The sequence below is a fragment of the Lygodium microphyllum genome, chromosome 4, assembly GCF_053477565.2.
Source record: "Lygodium microphyllum isolate KBCC chromosome 4, Lygodium_microphyllum_v1.1.10, whole genome shotgun sequence".
NCBI classification, from domain to species: domain Eukaryota; kingdom Viridiplantae; phylum Streptophyta; class Polypodiopsida; order Schizaeales; family Lygodiaceae; genus Lygodium; species Lygodium microphyllum.
The window spans coordinates 104,127,130-104,143,693 of record NC_141138.1 but is presented as its reverse complement, the minus strand read 5'-3'; positions in this window follow the sequence as shown (position 1 = coordinate 104,143,693).

The following is a 16,564-nucleotide window of genomic DNA, read 5'->3' as shown; positions in this document are numbered from 1 at the left end:
GTAGTAATACACAAGTGGCTAGGCAAAGGTGCCTTTACCCCCAACAACCTCCCACTTAAAGGCAAATTTGCCCTACTAAGGAGGGAAAAGAAAAAGAAAAGACATTACAATGTACACATGTACAACAAGATGAAAAATGTCATCTCATCCAACGCCCATCAATCTCCTGAGGAAGGCAAAGCGCTCAGTAGTGAGGATTTTTGTGAGTAGATCTGCAAGATTTTCATCAGTGGAGATCTTGACAAGGTCAAGAGACTTGTCCTCCATGACCCCACGTATGAAGTGATATCTCACCTCAATGTGTTTCGTCTTCACATGGAAGACCGGATTCTTGGCTAGCTGAATAGCACTCATAGAATCTAAATGCAGCGTAGGTATAGAATCAATCCCAAGGTCATGAACCAAATGGCCCAACCATATGGCCTCCTTGCAAGCCTCAATGGCTACAACATACTCGGCCTCAGTGGTAGAGAGAGCCATACACTTTTGAACCCTGGATATCTAAGAGACAACACCTCCAGCATAGGTGAATACATAGCCAAAAGTGGACTTCCTACTATTTGCATGTCTTGCATAATCAAAGTCTGTGTACCCCACAACTCTTGTATCTTGGCTGCCATAGAAAATACGCATATCTGCTGTGTCCTTTAGGTATCTCATGATACCCTTCACATCATCCCAATGTTTTTTGCTAGGTGTAGCCATATAGTGTGCCACAACACCAACTGCAAAGGCAATATCTGGACGAGTGGCTATCATGGCATATGTCAAACTGCCCACAACTGATGCATAAGGGATCTTGGCCATCTCGGCCCTTTGCTCATCTATCTGTGGACAATCAGCTTGTGAAACCTTCACATAAGAAGGTAATGGACAACCAATAGGCCTGATGTCCTGCATGCGAAAATGCTCAAGGACTTTATGAATGTACTTCCTTTGTGAGAGGTAGAGTAGTCCCTATGCTTGTCACACTTAATGCACATACTAAGAATGTGAGATGCATGTCCCAAATCTTTGATCTCAAAGCTCTTTTTTAGTTGAGATTTAAGAGCATCCAGCTCATCATGAGCTTTCCCTACTATCAGCATATCATTCACATAAAGTACCAAAATAAGCAATGAGCCATCAGAGGCTTTCTTCTGTAAAGACACGGATCCATAGCGCTCCTGCTGTAACTATGTGACTGCATAAAAGCATCAAACTACTTATGATACCACTCTCTAGGTGCATGCTTCAAGCCATAAAGACTTTTCTTCAACTTGCACACTAGGTGCTCCCTACCAGATTCTGCAAAGCCCTTAGGTTGCTCCATGTAAATCTCATCATGCAAATTCCCATGCAAGAATGAAGTCTTGACATCCACTTGATATATGTCCAAGTCAAGTTGCACGACTAATGCCAAAACCAAGTGTAGGCTGGTTATCTTGACCCCGTAGGAGAAAGGACTTCATTAAAGTCAACTCCATGCTCCTGTTTAAAACCCTTAGCAATAAGTCTTGCCTTATAAGCTGGCTTGGGGTGTCCAAAGGTACTTTTCAGCTTGTACACCTATTTGCATGGTAGAGTCTTCTTGCCAGTAGCAAGGAAACCAAATCCCAAGTCATATTGTTATGCAAGGAGTCTATCTCAGACTGCAGAGCTCTCTCCCAGGAGTGATTGTCACCTCTACACATAGCCTCATCATAGGTGAGAGGCTCTCCTGCATCTGTAACCAAGACATAATGCATCAAGGGCTCAAATCTATCAGGTGGACATCTATCTCTAGTAGACCGGGCTTTGTTGCTTGTCCAACACCCTGGCCATGTGTACCAACTACTACTGCATGCGGATCCTAGAGGCGATAACCCATCTTGCCTGCATCTCTATAGCCAAGGAAAATGCATTTGACACTCTTAGGATCTAGCTTACTACGCTTGTCCTTGGACACATGGAAGAATGCCTCACATCCAAAGACACATAGATGCACATAAGATAGAGGTTTTCCAGCTCATATCTCCTCTACAGCCTGGAAATCCAAACCACTGGAAGGTGATCTATTTATTATATGCACAACTGTATTGATTGTCTCAGCCCAAAAGCTCTGTGGTAGGCCTACATGGCTAAGCATAATGCGTACACTCTCCTAGATGGTTCTATTCATCTACTCAGCCAAACCATTCTGGGGTGGGGTATAGGGGGTGGTTAACTTACTCTGCTTAATACCCCTCTTGTCACATAGCTGCTCAAAGGCACATGACGCACCTCTGAAACACATAGCCAAGACATCTGACTTAAGCTTAGTGGGATAAGCCCAGACTTTATGTGAAAAATTATCAATAAATGTCACAAAATACTTTGCACCACCCATAGACTGTGGGTCCACAGACATCCGAATGTACCAATACTAAGGGCTCACTCATGCGTGTCCTACTAGAATTCTTATGTGTATTTCTAGTCTGTCTTTCATAAAGATAATGCTCACATGAATCAAAACATGCATATTCAAGGGGCGGTAAGTACTGCAAAAATCGGAAAGCATTTTCATTCCCTTTAAGGACATATGGCCCAAACATGCATGCTAAAAAGATACATGTGGGATGGAACTGACTGAGAAAACATGGTCAACAGAGGACCCATCAACTACAAGAGGATAGAGGCTGCTAGCCTTGGCACCTCTGATAAGCACAAGTCTGCCACGTACGATCTTCCAGGCAGAATCCCCAAATGAAACATGAAATCCATCATCATTAAGCTGCCGTTGGAGACATAAGACTACGTATAAGCACATGTACATGATGTACATCCTATAACATAAAAGTACTGCTAGTAGAGAACCGTAGCTGTACATTCCCAATGCCAACAATAGCAAGTGACCTGTCATCACTCAAACGAACTGAACTAGAGATAGTGCGGTAGGAATGGAACCACTCACGACATGGTATAACATGAAATGAAGCACCAGAATCCAAAAGCCAGCACTGCGCATACATAGAGTGAACCTCGGTTAACAACGTAGCATCACAAGAACTAGCTGCAAGTATGTACTCCCCATCGGATTCATTAGTCTGCATGACATTTACCTCCTTGATTTTCACACTGAACCACATAAAGAAAACAACAAAGCATTTCATAAAGAAAGCTTATTTTGATAAAAATATATCTTAAATATATTATTATAATATTATTTATATTGAAAATACTAAATCAAATAAATAAATCAATAATTAAAATAATATAAAATATCATGCGAATATATATTATTATACATTATACTTAATGTATAGATTTTTTTGAATATTATTTATACTTAATATTTTTTTATAAAATTTACTTAATTTCACCTAATAATCTACTCAATGTAACACTAAACATATTAGTTCATTGCCATCTATCTACCAAGCATGATGTAACAAGTGTTACACGCAACACTTATGTGTAGTAACAAGTCATGATTATGTAGCAAATAGACAATGATAATCTAAAAATAAATAAATATAAATTTATATTATTATTATATATTTTTCTATAATATTTATTGCATGATCCCATAGTACAAGTAGATCCCTACGAATACATTCTTAGCCTTATAACCTACAAAAAACTCACAAAACGACAAGTGAAGTCTATTTTCCATAACACTAAAGAAAATACACAATAGATAGTGAAATAATTATTAATCATCAATAAAAAGAGTAACAAAAGGAGAAACTATTTTCAAGCCTTTAATTTCAAAATTTTATAAAGTTTTCATTCATGAATTTACTGTGTAATTGAGTTGGGTTCACTCATGTGTAAATTGATTTGGCTAGAGTTGGTGGGCTCACTCCTGTGCAAATTTTGGACAAGTCAAATAAAGTTTTTGGGCCAACCAAAGAGCTTCAAAAAGGGATAATGTGCTCAACTAAAAGGGAAAACCCCCTGATGATAAGGAACATACCTCAATTGCTATAGACTCGTCAAGTTGACCTAGGTCTAAACGTTCATAGCTTCTCGAGAACAATGTGAAAGGTGAATCCAGCCATTGGATGCATGTGGCCAAATCATCCCCTGTGGCCATGGCCATGTTGGATGCCACTTCAAGGATAGATCGTCGTGGTGGCAAGGCTTAAGGTATTCTGGTGATTTGGGTTTGGTTGAGCAGGATAGGTTGACTTGGGGCCCTTCCACTGGAAGATTCGTAGTGGGTGTGGCAGGCTTGAATTGTCAGGGTTGCAACTCTATTGATGCATAGGTATTGGGGGTCTTGGTGATTATCTTAGAGCCTTTAGGCAAGACTACGTTCAGTTGCACTTGGACTCTAGGTTGCACTTTAGGTCGATAGACCATTTGAGCACTCAAGGATTGAGCACCTTCTGTCTCAGTTCCCCTCTTCCCTTGTTTCGATTGAGGTTGTGAAAGCTTAGTTTGTGGGGCTTGAGATTAGGGATCCAAGTTAGCATTTTCCAGTTTGGGCAACCATAGTGAGGTGTTACCCTCATAGTATCCTTGGGCTCGCAACAAGGCCTTTAGGACCCAGTGCTGCTTAATCACATGTGCACTATGGGACTCCCCCATTTAGGTCTAGAGTAAGAGGTATGGAAATTATGGGAACTTGGTGCTCGATGTTTGTGAAAGTGTGGTTTATGCTTGGGAATCCACTTGCGTGTTTGGCCCATGGTCCTTTGATGTGATAGGTTAGGCACTATGCAAGCACATTGAAACACACCACTCCCCTCCTCAAGATGGTCAATAGGTTTAGCTATCGGTAGCACTACAGGATTTGGGATAACTGCGGTGCTCTTGTTGAAAATTCCAACAGTCCCAATGTGGCAAGGTGGATGTGTTAGAAATCATAGTCTACATTGCAATGAACTTGTTTTTTAAATGCTTGTCCCATCAAGGGTTTCCTTGCCAACACTTTGCTTGTTTGGTAGCATGTAGAAAGTGAGTGGTAGACTCTTAGTCTCGATAGAAACCATCAATTTGCATTTTCCTAAGAGTGGGTAGGATTGCCCTCCAAATGGACACAATTTTGTGTTGGCTGGTTGCAATTGGGGTTGACCCAATGTGGTCCAGTGTTCATGCATCAAGGTATTGGTGTCAGCTCCCTCATCAATTAGTGCAACAAGTGTGCATGTCATTTGGGAGGTCACGGTGATTCACAAGTAGGCTGGTGCTACTGCTTCCTCATTTGCATCCTTGAGCTCTATGACGATCACAACTCTTACACTCGATGAGGTTAGTCAGAATGGGGTCTGTCTTGTGAGCATGCTTATCTCTTGAGGTTTAGAGTCTGTCCTGATCTGTACAATTACTCTTCCTTCTAAATCATACTCTATGGTATGTACTTCCTCCTTACTCTCCTCACACTGGTGGAGCAACAATCTTTGTACTCGTTAGTCGGAACATCCAGATTGGGTCTATAGGTTGCTTGCAAGGTCCCTAAACTCGGATGCGGTCTCGCTTGTCAAGAGGGCCTAATTATATGACAAATTTAGATTATGCACCTTGGTCCATTGCCACTCCCTGCTTTCCATAAGATCCTTAAGGAGTTCCAAGTTGGCGGCTAGGTTTGTCGGCCAGCTTTCTTGACAAGTGTTTGAGGATTCCTTGAAGTTCAAGTTTGTTTGCTGGGACTTGATAGGTGATTGGCCTACGGGACTTCCAGCCATCATGCATGCATGTACTGTGGGCATCTTAGAAGTGATGGCACTCTTAGAGTTGCTTACAGAATTCCTCCTAAAGCTTGCATGTACTCATTCGCTTCCTCCGAGAATGGGAGGTTGATGGTTGCCAACACATGCATCCAATCTTGCTCATCCTTAGGGCAAGGGATGTACTTTGTTAAAGCCCCATAATCGCTTCTTGCTTTTGAGTTCCCCTTCAGCAAGTTAGAGATAGCTTCTAAATCCACGGGTGAGGTCTTCCAAGTATCCATTTCTACTTGGACTGCTTCAGATCTATTGCCCAAAAATATTAGACCATTACCCCATTCCTCTATTACTTTGGCATTTCTCATCCATGGCCTTCCAAGTAGGATATCATAATCCACTCCCTTCATGACTATGAAGTATACAGAGAATTGGATTTCCATTATCTTTAGTGGTCAATCCTTTAGGACTCCAAAGGGTCTAACCTTCATTCTGTTCGCTAGGGTGACATTGAACCTTGCATTTTCCATTGGTAGATTTCCCCAAGTTTGCATGACTAAGTACACTAATCCGTGCTCTCATGTCCATTATCCCCTTTTGTATGGTGTCTCCCAAGGCAACGACATGTAAGGTTGTGTGCATCTCAGTGCCCTCCCAAAAGGCATTTATTTGTGGGGACTTAGACATGGGATTCAGTGTTAGGTTGGGTATGTGTGCCATGGCATCATGGTTTGGAAAGTCTTGTGGCTTAGGGTCATTATCGTGTTCTACCCATTGCTTCAACTCTTGCTAGAGTGCAAGGTTTTGTCTAAGCAGTTCCCTCAATGACACTATCATATGAGTCATTATGAGTGTTGCTAGTAAGCCACTATCCCTCTTTTCCTCCTTAGTTTCGTGGATTCCTTGCTAGTGTTCTTGAACCGTTTGTGTGTTCTTGGTCCTCTTCCTCTGCTCATGCAAATGCTCACGTGGTGGCGTTATCTCTCCTGCCCTCAAATATGTGGGTGAGGCTAGCAGGCTCATGGTTGAGAATTCCTCTACCTCTTCCTCAACTATAGGTTTGGCATCTTAAAGGTGCACCTACGCTTCTTTTATCCACTCCTTGATCTTATCTACAACTCCTAGCTATTGATTGGGGTACTCTCCAGCCTTAGCGCTTCGCTTCTCTCTCATCTTAGGAGTAGACATTTCTACTTCAACATCCATAATTTGCTTACCTTTGTTTAATGTGGTCTCACTCTCAATTTTGAGCATTATTTTTGCCTCGGCTCTTTTCTTTTTTCGTCATTGATTCTTCTTCCCTCCTATAGAGGATGCATCTAAGTTGTTAGGTCCTGGTAGTGAGACACCGGCCTGCTTCGTTTGAGCTCGTGTCATGACTTTCAAGGGTATAGGTGTGGCATCGGTGTCACATGTCTTGACACAAAAGAGCATAAGCAGCACAGATGGTACAATTGTCGAGCTAGTGAAGGCTTTTGCCTCAGGCAATCAACAAATAGATGAGTGACTCTGCATTCTTCAGGGCACCTCAAATCATCCTTCTCTCTATTTGCTTGCTCCTTTTTAGGGCAACGAGACGAGATATGCCCTGGATGGCCACGCGTCCAACATGTTATGGGTCCTTGGTTGTTTTGAGTTCCTCCTAGGGCCTCTTCCTCTTCCTCTGCCTAAGGCCATGATTGGTATTGGTCTATAGTCCATCAATATTGGATTGTCTTCTTCATCGTAAGAAACATAAGGATTCAAATAAGAATCTTCCTCTAGGGGTTCTTCCACCAAGTGCACTCGGGCTTAGCTTGGTGGATGGGTAATGATGGGTACAAGAGGTCTAGGGATCACTATAGGGTTGATATCTATCCTTGACAGGGATGGCTTTGAGTCATTGGGCATGGGGAGTGCCAAGGGGGACTCCCCTTCCCAAATAGGGTTGTTTATCCCTGGATACTAAGGTTGTGTGTAAGGTTGCTAGTAAGGCAACTGTCTTGACAATTGACCAGTGCATGGAATCATGCCCAAATCTTCCACAATTGGTGCAATGCCTTGCTATGGGATTGGGGCGTTCAGATGGTAGGTGATTTTCTCCACAATGCACACACTGCACATGGGGTCGCATAGGTAATTGCATTCACTCTTCTAGCCTACTAGCCACCTCCACTTTTAGATCGACTATAGCTTGGGTCTAGTAAATATTCTTCCCTTTCTCTTATTCATCTTGACAACTGCTTGTTCACTGGTTGCTACCATTCTCTCAATGTTTCTAATTGCATTGCTACCCTGCTATGCCATTCGAGAGCTTCTCTTTGTAAGCAAGTCATCTACTCATATAGCTTCCTCAAAGACTCTCGCAAAAGCACATCCCTGTGCATGTTTGAGTTGCTTGCCAGGGCCTTATATAGCTCTTCCTTGCGGATCCCATTAATGAATATAGTTGAGACCGCTCTCTCATTCGATCACTTGGTTGCAGGTATCTTCTTATAGAGACTCCTCACATGGGTAATGTAGTCTCATATGTCCTCCTTGTCCTTCTAGCTGACATTCATTAGCTTAAGGATCAAGTTATCAAAGTATCCTACCTCCGAGAATATCTTGATGAAGAGATCCTTCAGCTCGGTGAAGTCACTACGCTCAATGTTGTCTAGACTGGTGAACCAAGTCCATCCCTTGTCTCCTAGGCATAGACCAAATGCTTGGGCTCACTGAGTGGGGTCCAGTGAGACTATTCACCTCACACACTAGCTAGGATTGCTCGACAAAGATGTAGGCATCATTCCATGCCTAGTATTTATCAAGCTGCTTCACAACTATAGGTATTTTCATTTGGCTTTTGGCATCTGGAGTAACTCTGACCCTGCTAGCAATGATGTTGCCAAGGCTACCCACTTTTCTCAATGCTAAAAGTGTCTAGTAACATCTTGGTGAGTAGCTCGCTCAGTGTAAGATTGCCTTCCAGAACCTCTCCCTATCAACATTACCTCCCATTTTGTTCCTACCTGATATGGCTAGGATCCTATGAACCTTGTTGATTTCCCTCTCATGATGCAGTCTCTGAGCCCTTTGCTCCTAACTATAATTCGCCATGCGTTGCAACGCCATACTTGCTAGTCTCCTCTCTTCCTTAAGGTCAGCTACAATGTCTGCCATCGATCTTCCGTGGTGTGCTATCCTCGTTTGTTAGTCGTATTGGGTGAAAAGACGTTGGATGTCATCGGGGTGATCAACTATACTGAGGTCAAGGTCTAGGTCTAGGCTATTCTCATTTGAGCCGGTACCTACCATTGTACTTTACTCTTGATCCACTAGCGCATCTATGAGGTCAACTAAGTTGGCTTAAGGATGTATCCTAATCCTTGCAAGCCTTCCCTTTGCTTGGCGACGTGACGGTTCAGTCCTCTCCATGTCTTTATCCTTGGTTTTCTAGTTTTCTTCTAATTCCTATGTTATACTCGTATTGGTGGTTTTGTTTTTAGGTTAGTTTCCCTTAGTGTGTTCCTTGTTCATCCATTTGTTTATAGTTGTGCAATACTTATGCTCTAGCAATGCACTGTGATGTGCACTGTACAAAATCAGGGTTTCCAATTTCTATACATGGTTATGTGCCTACTCTGTCAAGTGTGACTTTTAATGGAGACAACTGATTTGATTTGTCCTGCTCTTGACTCAATTAGAAGAAGGGGATTTGACTACTCCTGAACTCGTTGAGCCAGAGTTCTTTAAGGGCTTCTACAGGTGGTCTGTTGGGCGTCCAGCTCTAAGAGTCAGCTTGGGTCTCTAATCAATTAGCAGCAAGACAAAGGTTGGGTCTTTTGGTTCCCTATGAGGACTGCTAGGCTGGGGTTCCTTTTTGTTTTCTTGGGTGCAACCACATCAGTGGGCTCATTTACAAGTTTGGTTCTAGCCGAATTGTTGTTAGTTAGAGCAAGCCCTAGCCAGCAGTAGAAAGGTTGAAAATCTCAATCAAATAGGGGGTTCTGGTTATTTGGTCTAAGTCCCAAACTTAGATGAGGGGTACCCGTCTGAGTGTCCGAGGGGTGGCCGCCGTCTGCTCAGTAGTCAGCCATTTGAGGACTAGACTCGGCCGTTCGAGGTGGTTGAGTTGTTCCATCTCTGAACGTGGTCATCCGAGGTTGAGTTGTTCGAGCAGACACTTAGTGACTCATATGTCCAAGACCGCTTAAGAATTGGTCGTCCACCAAGACCTGCGGTTACCGTCCGAGCGATGTGAGAAAAATATCGAATGGCACAAAAATGATTCTATTGTGTTCAATGCATGCTAGTTAATGCTACAACAATTCTAGAACAATGTATTAGATTGCAACAGGGATCTTGAATGTACCTGGTGAGGTCAAATGCGTCAAACCATGAATTGTAGGCAATGTAACCTACAACTTGCAACTCTCCGCCTCTCTCTCAAAATCTTTGAATGCAAATGAGCTCTCTATCTCTCTTGTGCCCCATTTTGTGGTTTTCCCTTCTCCCCTTACCTTTGTTTTTCTCCCTGGATATGCAAAAATCTACTTTCTTTCTTCCCCTATTTCCATGTTCCCTCGTTATCCAAAGAGTTATCTTTTTCCTCTTTTTCCTTATTTCTCCAACCTTACTGCCTCAAATTTGATACAAAACACCCAATTCCTATTCTAACCAACGCACCAAAAGCTTCTTCTACCTAAACTAATCCGCAAAAGAGATCGAACAGTCTCTAACTCCCTTGCTTCCTACCTAAAACCAAGCACCATTTTGGAGTTGAACTCCTACTTCGTCGCTTGATTTGAAGCACAAAAGCACTCAAACTTAAATTTGTTGGTCCTAGAAATGGAACCAAAATGTGGGAACTCATGCTCAACCACCAAGACCCACAGACTGCTTATTACTTCAAGCATTTCAAGTGAGCAACTAATGGCTATCTCTCACCTAGCCATACATGCTCTCGATCCTACGAGTGTAATGAGCTTACCTTGATGCCCAAATGAGTAGCTTCCTCCCTCAAGCACTTTGGTAGCTCCATGATCCAAGATGCGAGCTCAAGCAAGCTCAAGCCTCTACCTTCAAGCTCCATCCTCCATAACCGTGCATGCAAGAGACAAGAGAAGAGAAGAGAAGAGAAGAAGAGAGGAGAAGATGGAGAGCTTCTCCACCACGGTCTCTCACACTCACTCACTTATTTCCTTGCACTCTCACACTCCCTCTCTCAAACACAAGCACAAGCACAAGCAAGGAGAAGAGAAGAAGAGATCCACTTTAGCCATACACCAAGAATGAGCTTCTCTATTCACTTTTTGACTTTATATACATGCCCTCATCCCTTTGGGCACCCATCCCCTTTTTTACATGACCAACCATTTTAGCCAAGGTCTTCTTTCCTTATGTCTTTTCTCTTCTCACGGTTCTTTTGCTCGTGCCCTTCTATGTTTACAATTTACACAGGAGGGAGCTTGGTGCTCTTTCACAAAATGAATTACATTATGCCTTGCACTTTCTTTGCTAGAATATTCGGTGCACCTTGCTAGAATATTCAGTGCACCTTGCTAGAATATTCGGTGCACTCATTATTGTGCACTTTCTACATTTTTTTCGAGCTTGCCTTCTTTTCCAATTTTCCCACCTGGGGTTGTCTTCCATTTTTGACTTGGGCTTCCTTGGTCTTCCTTTTTCACTTGTGTAACAGGTGCTTGGTTCTTCCTTAGTTTTTAGCTTCTTTTCCTTCTCTAATAGTGATGCCTGGATATCAACAAGCTTAGGGTTTGGCATATTGATTAAGATTGTTGATACATTGTTATATTCATGAGGCAAACTTTTGAGCAGAACGCCAATGCAAAATCTTCTTCCAATTTAATGTTGATTCCTGAAAGCTAGGTTAGAAGTCATTCCATGTAAATTAGATGTGTGGCAAGTGATGTGTTGAACTTCATGTCAATCCTGAAAATTTCAATCAAGAGACCATACTTTGATGACTTAGACTGTGCACCAAACAAGGTGCCAAGTCTCTTTCATGTATCATGTGAAGTATCACAGTTATCCATATGGTGGATATAGCTATTGTCTAGCTCTAGTTTGATAATGGCCTGAGCCTTATCATCATTCTTTTGTCAAGTGATTGCCAGGTCCACATCACAAGACTTCTTTTCTTTTCTAGTGGTAATGGCCCATAGGCCCTTTTTCATTAGGATGAGTTTGATGCGGGGTTGCTAGGTGTGAAACCCGACTCCTTTGAAATGAGATGTTGGAGAGTCTTTTCCCATGTTGGATTTGCAGGAATAACAATTAATCAGCTCCAAAATTCTCAGCAGAAGAAATGATCTTGAATGTGCTAATAAGCACAAGTGTCAAGAGACACTAGATGAGTAGTATCAAGAGATACTAGTTATGACAAACTGAGTGTTGCTTGCCTTGTTGAACTTGAGGCTTTTAAGAACTTTTAGAAATATGCTCCAATTTGCTCCAAATCTTCCAAACTCCCCCTCCTTGAGGCTTGAGTGTTGCAACAGATCTTTGAGTGGCAAAGATTGAGCTAAGAGAATGTAGTGGAAAATGAGCTTGAGATTGTAGCAATGAAGAACTTGGTGTTGATGTTGTCTCCAAATCTTCCAAGGTCTTCACAAATTTCCCTCCTTGTTGGAATCTTCAAATTAGAGTGGCAGTAACTTCAATGTACCAAGAGGAGTGAGAAAATGAGAAGCTTTTTGAGAAGTTGGCTATGGAGTATGCATTAGGGTTTCTGGGCAGCCCTAGTTTTTTGTTCTCTGTGAGCTGGATACCTGATCATTTTTTTAAAAAAATCTATGGAAATGAAGCTTGTCTCATGAGATTCCAAAGCCCTATGGTGGCACACTAAATCATGGCTACACATAGTGCACCAACAGTACGACAACAGCGGGTGCAATTCTGAACAACGACATGTTGCAGGTGGAATGCTGAGCCAATGGAGGCTTATTGTCAAAGTGTTATGTGATAGGAAGCTTTTCCCTGAGTAAAGGCACAACTCTTTAGAAGGAAGCTTCCAAAGCTATGATCTCTATGATGAGATATAAAATCTCCAAGTACAATAGGTCCTATCTGGCTATATCCTGAAGATGAAGTTGAAAAAATAAGTCCTGAGTTGGATGTGAGCTAGGCATAGATGATCAAAGGTGAGAAGAGATTGGAGAGGCAGTGCCATGCCTAACTGGGCTCTAATACCATGTAAAAGATGTGAGATCTAGAGCATGACAGATGCTATGGTGGATGAAAGATGAAGATTAAGATCATGATGACATGGACAAAGACAAGGACTACATGTTACACAAGTGAATTAGGTTCCAAGATTGAGAGACTCGAACTCATAAACACATTCTTGTGTATAAGATTGACAATGATATCGTATTAATCTCATATCAAAATGACAAGCAAGTACAATGCTTTATAGGAAAGTCTAGGTAGCACATCCTCCTTCTATGCTTATGGGATTCTTGTCCTAAGCCCTCAATGCTCCTTCCAAAGAGACTGAAGTAGGTGTGATTGCAAACATCTCAACAAAGGTAGTAAGACCATCCTTAGGAACCCAAAGGGATCAAGTGGATGAACTAAAGGCTCAACTAGGAATTGCAAATATTGCCTTGGATTAGATTGACTTTGGTGAAGACCTCAAGATGATAACCTACGAACCATGTGAGGTAGGTTGGTGGCCCAGCTTTGCCATTTAGGCTATGATGACTAGAATTTGAAAAACATGGGATTCTAGTTAGCCACATTTCCATCGTCTAGTGAAGATCACTTATCACCAATAGAAACAATCCTAGAACCACATTCTATCATGACACATGCAAGCAATAGACATAATAGAGCCCTCAGATTATAACACATAATTAGAAGGAGCCACAAAAGAAGCCTGTGGTATACAACAAGCCGTGTAAATCACCCTAGACCAATAAGAGGCCCATGAAAGAATGCTTAAGAACTTGAGAACCCAAACATAAAAGGTAACATACATCATGCTAGACATGCAAGTGCTAGAAGAGCAAGAAAAAAGCCCAAAAGAAGCCTTGCACAAGTACCAAGAAAGGCACTAATTTAACATTGTGGTGATCTTTGACTTTAAGGTGCATGAGGACCCAAAGTTTAAAAGTCCTCTTCCCCTATGAATAGTACATTTACTCATCAATATGAGGGAGAACATATAGCGGCTTAACTAGCACAATGTGGAAGTCTTCCATAAACACCATTGCCCCAAAGGCACTAGCACTTGCCTTAGAAATCAGCTAAGAGATATGTGGCCAAAGAAACCATAGTAGCACTATCCCATCTTGGAAGCTGATTAGCATGCTTGGCTTGCTTGTGCTACTCGCACCTAGATGAACATGTCGATCCACTATACTATCCCTACCCTTAGAGACACAACAATATATTGAAGAGAAGCACATAAGGTACAATTTTCCTAACGTCCCAAATGTTCAAGCCCTTGAAGTTGAGAATAGATATTTGTTCCAACCTATGTGAAAACAGATAAGAGGAGAGAGAGGTTAAGAGACCAAGACCACTCACACAAAAGCAATAGAGACTTGAGCACATAGAGAGATGGGTTGGAATCTTCTTCTTTCTTCTTATTCTTCCACATAAAGAAAACTATGTCTACAATATGATAAAAGACTAATATGGAAGTACCACAATGTATGTACACATTGGCACTAAGTGTGTGAACTTGCTAAAGGAAAGAAGAGGTGGTACTATAAATGTGCCATAACCAAGGATGGAGACTACGTGGGTGTAGTCCAACTGTAGAATTACTGGTGTATCATTATGTTGGTCACATAACATGCCAATGAATAATATCCTTCACATCACCAAGGCGCATAGTGGATGCTAGCTCATGTAGGGCTCAATATCTCAACACTGCCCCTCAAGCTCAGCATGAGCTCATGAATTCCAAGCATAGTCTTGAAGAGTTGAACCTTCTCAGCTCCCAAAGCCTTGGTGAAAATGTCAGTAACTTGATCCTATGTGCTCACATAAACCAAGTCCATACCATCTGCTACTCTCGAATGAAATGGTAATAGACCTTTGGTCCAAGAATGATACACTAGGTTCCTACCCAATTGAATGCTACTAAGGTTATTATAATAAATGATAACTTCTTGTCCACTTGCATCCCCAAATCACCAAGTAGCTTGTGTAACCAAGCTACCTCACGCTGCAATTGCAACACCTCTACCCGATAGTAACCAACCCGACATAGTGCAATGTGTGCCACACTGGATCCAAATGTGGCTTCTTTGAAAGCTCCATAAATTGACTCTCCAAACCAGGTGTGTAGTTTACGTCTCGTCAAATAGATAAGGTTTTCCACAATCTTTCGATATATAGTGACATCCTTAGTCAAGTTACCCTCATGGGCACTAAGCTTAGCGTTAACATTTAAAGATATAGAGAGCGCAATTAACCATACCATACTTCTTCAACATATCCAAGACATACAATCTCTATGACAACCATATACCCTTTGGAGTCCTGATTATCTCTATATTGAGGAAATAACGCAACTCTTCCAAATTCTTCATCTCAAATTTAGTCTTGAGGAAACCCTTCACATGGTCAATCTTTGTCTCACTATCACCCACAATGATCAAATCATCCACATATATACTAATGACCATAATACCTACATCACTCTCATACACATAGAGTGAGTGATCAACTTGTGCTCTGCAAAATCCAATGCTAACAAGGTATTCTACAATCTTGTCATGCCATGCCCTAGGCGCTTGCTTCAACCCATACAAGGCCTTACAAGGCAGCCTGCATACATAATTTGGATTCTTATCTACATAACTAGGTGAGTGCTCCACATAAACTTCATCTTGCAACTCCCCTTGCAAGAAGGCATTCTTAACATCAATTTAATACATGATCCAACCTTTTGATGCAGTCATCACTATTATGACAACCTTATAGTAGCAATTTTTGCCACTTGAGAAAAATTCTCCTCATACTCAATACCATGAGTCTATGCATACCCTTTGGCAATTTATCGTGCACTCAATAGATCCATCACACTTATGCTTGATCTTGTTAATCCATTTGCAGCTAATAGCTTTCTTGCCTTTAGGTAAAGGTACCACTAGCATGATCCCAATACTCATTACATCTATCATAATAGGTGAGTTCCAACTTTCTCTTTATCTTTTCTTGACATTTGTAATGTACTTGGTGGAGTAACATGTGACCTCAATATGCCACTTCGACATCTATCAATAGAACCATGACCAAGAGACTCTTGTGGCCCACTCAATGTCTATGATTGTTGACCTATTTTTTACATAGCCAAACTCTCATGCTCATCAATCCTAAATAAATTCTACATGTTACTATACTAGCTACTCATTTCATAAAAAACAACATTCCTGCTAGGTCTCAGCTCGAGAGTAATAGGGTTATAACATCTATATCTCTTCCATTCAAGAGAATATTCAATAAATATACATTGTTTTACTTTGGGATCCAATTCACTACACAACTCATCAGGAACACATCCAAATATTTTCAAATGGGACAGATTTGGTTTTCTACTCGTAAACTTCTCTTTGGGTATTGTACTATATGTATAGTAGTAGTGGATATCCTATTTATAATGTATATATCAGTAGCAACTGCTCCAGTCCAATAGTAACAAGGCAAGTTTCTTTCTGGCATCAATGCATAAGCCACCTCTATAATATATATGTTTTTTCGCTCAACAACTCCATTTTTCTACGGAGTATATCTACATGTATATTACCTTTGTATACCACTTTTCTACAAAAATTTAGAAAACTCATTGGAGAAATATTCTCCCCCTCCAATCCGACCTTAGGCATTTAGTATAAAACCTTGCTATGTCCTTCTCAACCAAAGCCTTACAGCTTTTAAAGTGAGTGAATACCTCATTTTTCTCACGCATAAAGTAAACCCATACTTTATGAGTATGATAATCAATGGAGGGAACATAA